The 6,293-nt window shown below is 40.8% G+C and overlaps 2 pseudogenes across 1 annotated transcript; one reads left to right on the forward strand and one right to left on the reverse strand.

Annotated features, from left to right (window-relative positions):
- Positions 1 to 3,268: 3,268 nt before the first annotated feature.
- LOC105511322 lies at positions 3,269 to 3,766 on the forward strand (annotated as a pseudogene).
- Positions 3,767 to 3,848: 82 nt separating this feature from the next.
- On the reverse strand, positions 3,849 to 4,804 carry LOC105511321 (annotated as a pseudogene). The gene has a single exon (XR_001001702.1). The product of XR_001001702.1 is annotated as a 39S ribosomal protein L18, mitochondrial pseudogene (transcript).
- Between the last annotated feature and the right edge of the window lie 1,489 nt (positions 4,805 to 6,293).

A 6,293-nucleotide genomic window follows, 5' to 3' on the forward strand; every position in this document is an offset into this window, starting at 1 on the left:
TCCATCACATAAACAGAACCAAAGACAAAAACCACATGATTATCTCAATAGATGCAGAAAAGGCCTTTGACAAATTTCAACAGCCTTCATGCTAAAAAATCTCAATAAACTAGGTATTAATGGAATGTATCTCAAAATACTAAGAGCTATTTATGACAAACCCACTGCCAATATCATACTGAATGGGCAAAAACTGGACGAATTCCCTTTGAAAACTGGCACAAGACAGGGATGCCCTCTCTCGCCACTCCTATTCAACATAGTGTTGGAAATTCTGGCCAGGGCAATCAGGCAAGAGAACGAAATAAAGGGTATTCAGTTAGGAAAAGAGGAAGTCAAATTGTCCCTGTTTGCAGATGACATGATTGTATATTTAGAAAACCCCATTGTCTCAGCCCAAAGTCTCCTTAAGCTGATAAGCAACTTCAGCAAAGTCTCGGGATACAAAATCAGTGTGCAAAAATCACAAGCATTCCTATACATCAATAACAAAAAAACAGAGAGCCAAATCATGAGTGAACTCCCATTCACAATCGCTACAAAGAGAATTAAATACCTAGGAATCCAATTTACAAGGGATGTGAAGGAGCTCTTCAAGGAGAACTGCAAACCACTGCTCAATGAAATAAAGGAGGTCACAAACAAATGCAAGAACATTCTGTGCTCATAGATGGGAAGAATCAATATCATGAAAATGGCCATACTGCCCAAGGTAATTTATAGATTCAATGCCATCCCCATCAAGCTACCAATGACTTTCTTCACAGAATTGGAAAAAACTGAAGTTCATATAGAACCAACAAAGAGCCCACATTGCCAAGACAATCCTAAGTAATATAACAATTCCTCCTCCCTACCTCAGAGGAAATATAGCAGAGTCCCCAAATGGGAATATAATCTCATTTGTTCAAACTTCTAGAATGGGCATGAGGAAAACCAGAGCTATATACATCATCAGTGGGACTGACTATGCAGACTCCACAGAAGGTCATGAAGTGGCCTTTGGCAGAGACTGGTGTTGTTCCCCAATTTTCATTCTTTCTTCCTTTATTTCTTGTAGTAGGTCCCCCGGAAAAAAAACTGGGCACATAGCTTCTTGGAATGGAGACTAGATTTCCCAACCTCCTTTGGTGACTTAATTTCAAGCAATAATATTTAAGGGGAAACAGTGCGTGCATGTCCTGGGAACATCCTTTAAGAGAGAGGTGTCCTTTGCCCCCATGATCTCTTTTGATGCTTGGAGTGCAGGTGTGATAGCAGCACTATAGTGAATGCTTATAACTTTATTTGTTTCAGCATTAATTTTGAATATTAACTGTACTTTCCCATACCAGCAGCAGGGCTCAGTTACCCTCAATACAGTTTCCAGTTCTATACTTTATCCCAGTTCTCCTGTGTGGCCAATCCAGATAGCTCTCTTATACAACTGCCTCCTGGTGACCAGCTCACTATGGGTCAACTGGATACACCCTGCTCCACTAGCCCTGCTGACCCCCACACCCTGTATCGACTGTGCAGACACGCATCAGTGACCACCTCTGCATGCTTCTGGAACTCAGGCCTGCTTGCTCTAAATCCACCAACTAAAACTCCCTGTGGGAAACCTATTTAAATAATGCTCTGGACCCAATAAAGGGATCCCTTTCTCTCTGTCCCTGCCTGCGCTCCCTGACCTCCAGGCATGCTGTGTAGCCCCCAGGGTCTGCAACTACTAAAATCTCTTAAACTTTCACATTGTGGTCGTGTCATTGAAGCCATGCCTGAAATCTGACCCCTATGGCAAGGCTACCCCAAAGGGACCCACGCAGGTGGATGTCCTGCTGTTCTTCTGTCCAGACCTCTGTTAGCTGCTGCGGACAGTAGCTACAAGCCAAATTGATAGAAAAAACTGTTTTGAATGAAGCAATTCATTTAAAACATGAACCGGACTGGCACAGTGGTTCACGTTTGTAATCCCAGCACTTTGGGAGGCCGAGGCAGGTGGATCACGAAGTCAGGTGATCGAGACCATCCTGGCTAACATGGTGAAACCCTGTCTCTACTAAAAATTACAAAAATATTAGCTGGGCGTGGTGGCAGGCGCCTGTAGTCCCAGCTACTCCGGAGGCTGAGGCAAGAGAATGGCGTGAACCCAGGAGGCGGAGCTTGCAGTGAGCCAAGACTGCACCACTGCACTCCTGCCTGGGCAACAGAGCGAGACTCCATCTCAAAAAAGAAAAAAGAAAAAAAAAAAAAAAAAAGAAAAAAGAAAAAAAAAAAACATACAAAATTAGCCAGGCATGGTGGCACATGCCTGTAATCCCAGCTACTCGGGAGGTTGAGGCAGGAGAATCGCTTGAACCCTGGAGGCGGAGGTTGCAGTGAGCCGAGATCATACCATTGCACTCCAGCCTGGGCAACAAGAGTGATAAGAGTGAAACTCCGTCTGAAAAAAAAAAAAAAAACATGGATCTAGAGCAAGCTATCTTGGGCCATGAGGTGATTTAGGAATAGTATCCATTCACTGAAGAGCAACAGGACAGAGTGTGACCTATGCACAACATACATACTAATCCTAGGCTGCCTGCCTAGATGTTGATGTGTGAAAAAAACTTGGGTTCGTTTACATATTCTGGCACTCACTGCCAGACAGAACTCTAATTAATAAATTTTCACCTCAAAAAGATCATCCTAAATGTGCATGCAGTTAACAACAGAACTTCCAAGTACATGAACAACTGTGGATAGAACTGAAAGGAGAAGTTGTCAAATCCACAATTATAGCTGGAGACACAACATTTCTCGCTCAGTAATAGATAGAATGAGTGGACAGAAATTAGCAAGGATATAGAAGAGTTGAACCACACCATCAACAGCTGGATCTCATTGCATTTATAATACAATCCACAACAATATCAGAATACACATTCTTTTCAAGTGTTCATGGAACATTCACCAAGATAGACCATGTCTTCAGTCATAAAAAAAAACCTCAACAAATTTAAAAGAATTAAAATCACCCAGGTTATAGTCCCTTAACCATAATGAACTATAAATCAACAAATGAAAAGGAATGGGAAAATCTCCAAACACTTGAAAATTAAACAACATATTTCTAAATCACTCATGGATCAAAGGAGTTTCAAGGGAATTAGAAAATATTTTGAACAGAACAAAAATGAAAATTTTTCCTAACAAAATTTGTAGAATACAGCTAAAGAAGTGCTTAGAGGAAAATTCATAGCATTAAGTATTTGTATGAGAAAAGAATAAGGGCAGGGTTTGAAACATGGCAGACGAGGTAGACCAGCAACAAACTACCAACACTGTAGAGGAGCCCCTGGATCTTATCAAGCTCAGCCTAGATGAGCGAATTGATGTGAAAATGAGAAATGACCGAGAGCTTCGAGGCAGACTACATGCTTATGATCAACATCTAAATATGATCTTGGGAGATGTGGAAGAAACTGTGACTACTATAGAAATTGATGAAGAAACATATGAAGAGGTATATAAATCAACGAAACAGAATATTCCAATGCTCTTTGTCCGGGGAGATGGCGTTGTCCTGGTTGCCCCTCCACTGAGAGTTGGCTGAAACGAAGAATTTGTCCTGTATGGAGAACAGAAGACTTTGTACAGTGGCCTCTCTAAATGTACAAAACATTCAAAAGAGAAACCTGCATACATTTTGATATTAAGAAATAATTCCGGGATTCTTCCAAGCCTGGAATGAGTTGATTTGCAGATAACTCACAAATTCTTAAGCGAAATGGTATTTTCATTTTTCTCAAGCTCTTCCAATAAATATGATCACCAAGATGCAGAAAAAAAAAGAATAAGAAAGTTCTTAGATCAATAATCTAAAATTTTTTTTTTTAAGAGTTCATAACATGCCTTTTATTTTGTAATTTATAAACAACTTCTGACTTGCCCTTTGAAAGTTAATTATAATTGACGACTGCTTTTCTTAGATGCTTCTGAAGCCCAAGACAGGGGCAGAATGTAGTTCTTGATTTAAAAAAACAGAAAGGGGAGGAGGATGACCTTAACTACAAATAATATTCCACTGCAACATTATTGCTGTAAAACTTCCAAGCTGGCTGTTCTTCCAGATGCTCTCTTTTGATGGCTGTAGTGGCTGAGTTTTATATTTACATGTTCAAAACAATTAATGCTTCCATTTATTCATTCATTCATAGATTCTCCGAGGTTCCCGTAGAACCACACCACCTTCTGTCATGGCACTTTGTAGTTGTTTCATCGAGTCTGAGGCTGCCTCCCATGGGGTTGGTTGGTAGACCATGAAGTTGATTCCCGCCTCTAAGCATCTCTGTGCCAGTACTCGTCCTATATGCTCACAAGCCACCACATTTCTGGGACTATAAAGGTGCTTTTTAATAGCCCATTCACGAGTGGATGCCGAAACCACAACCTTGCCATTTTGATGCTTCACAAGTGCTTCTACGTGATGCTGAGTCCTTATAACTCGCAACCTGTGCCAGAACTCACGGGAGGGCCACACCGTCCGCCAGCCCCGCTCCTTCCTGGCTACAGATAGAAGCTCCAGGTTCCGGGGGTTCCGATTGGTGAACTCTGGGGCGACAGCTTCATTTTCCACAGGGTGCACTTCAGGTTTCGCCGCCGGCTTGGAGCTGGGTTGAGAGGGCTGCGAACCTGCACCCAGGGTTCCTGCAAACGGAGAACCCCCAGAACCGCGACCGAAGCGCCATCGCTGAGACGATCTCGGAAAAGCCTTGCCTCTTTTTCCTCACGCACGACTCACTCGCTCGCCCGCCGCAGTCATATTAAGTCAGGGAAAAGCCTTTGGTTCTAAAATTTTATAAGAAACTAAAATAAAAGAGCAAAATAAACTCAAAATTGACTCAAAGCAAAATAGAGAAAGAAAATTATAAAGAAGATAAATGATTAAACAGAAAAAATTAGGGAAATCAATGAAACTAAATGCGAGTTTGTTGAAAAGATTGATACATCTCTAGTAAGAATGTCAAAAAATTACAATAATAAGAGAAACTGGTTAGGCACGGTGGCTCGTGCCTGTAATCCAAGGACTTTGGGAGGCCAAGGTGGGTGGATCGCTTGAGCCTAGGAGTTTGAGACCAGCCTGGGTAACGTGGGGAAATCCCACCTATACAAAAAATACAAAAATTAGCCAGGCATGGTGGTGCACACCTATAGTCTCAATTACTCTGGAGGCTGAGGTGGGAGGATCACCTGAGCCCAGGAAATTGAGGCTGCAGTGAGTCCCACAATCGCACCACTGCACTCCAGCCTGAGCAACAGAGTGAGAATCTGTCCAAAAAGAGAAAGAAAAAGAAAATAGAAAAACTACAGAAATTACCAATATCCAGAATGAAATGGGAGGATATCACTACAAGCCCCACATACATTAAAAGGATAATAAGGGAATATTATGAACAACTCTATACATGGAAAGTCAACCACTTAGATGAAATAAACTCATTCCTCAAAACCCATGAAATACCAACTTATCCAATATGAATTAGCTGACATGAATGGTGCTACATCTATTAAAGAAATTGAATTTATAGCAAAAATCTTCTGAAAAAGAAATCTCCTGGCCTGGATGGTTTTACTGGATAATTCAACCAAATAGTTAAAGAAGAAATACCACTAGTTTTACATAATCTCTTCCAGAAAACAGAAGAGGAAAACTTCCAAACTTATTTCATGGGCTCAACATCACCCTGAGACTAAATTAAGATGGTACAAATAAGGAAAAGCTACAGACCATCCCCCATGAAAAGTATAAAGAAGAAAGACCACATGATCATATCAGTTGATGCAGAAAAAATCATTTGACAAAATTCAACATCAAAATATGATTTAAAAAAAAAAAGTCTCAGTAAACTAGACATAGAGAGAAACTTCCTCAAGTTGATAAAGAGCATCTATGAAAACCATGCAGTGGACATTATACTTAATGGTGAAAGACAGAATGCTTTGTCCTAAGATTGAGGAAAAGAAAAAAATGAGTCCTCCCAGCACTTCAATCAATATCCTACTGGAAGTCCTAGCCAGCACAGTAAGGCAAGAAATGAAGAAGGCATATGGATAAAATAGGAAAAAGAAAAACTGTCCCTATTTTAGGTGACAATAATTGCCTATATAAAAAATCCCAAGGAATTTGCGCACACACACACACACACACACACACACACACAAAGCCCTACAGCTAATAAGTGACTTTATCAAGGTCACAGGATACAAGTCAACACACAAAAAACAACTGTACTTAAATATATTCACAATGCACAATTGATAAGCAACAT

This window comes from Colobus angolensis, unplaced genomic scaffold, assembly GCF_000951035.1.
Source record: "Colobus angolensis palliatus isolate OR3802 unplaced genomic scaffold, Cang.pa_1.0 Scaffold2, whole genome shotgun sequence".
NCBI lineage: Eukaryota > Metazoa > Chordata > Mammalia > Primates > Cercopithecidae > Colobus > Colobus angolensis.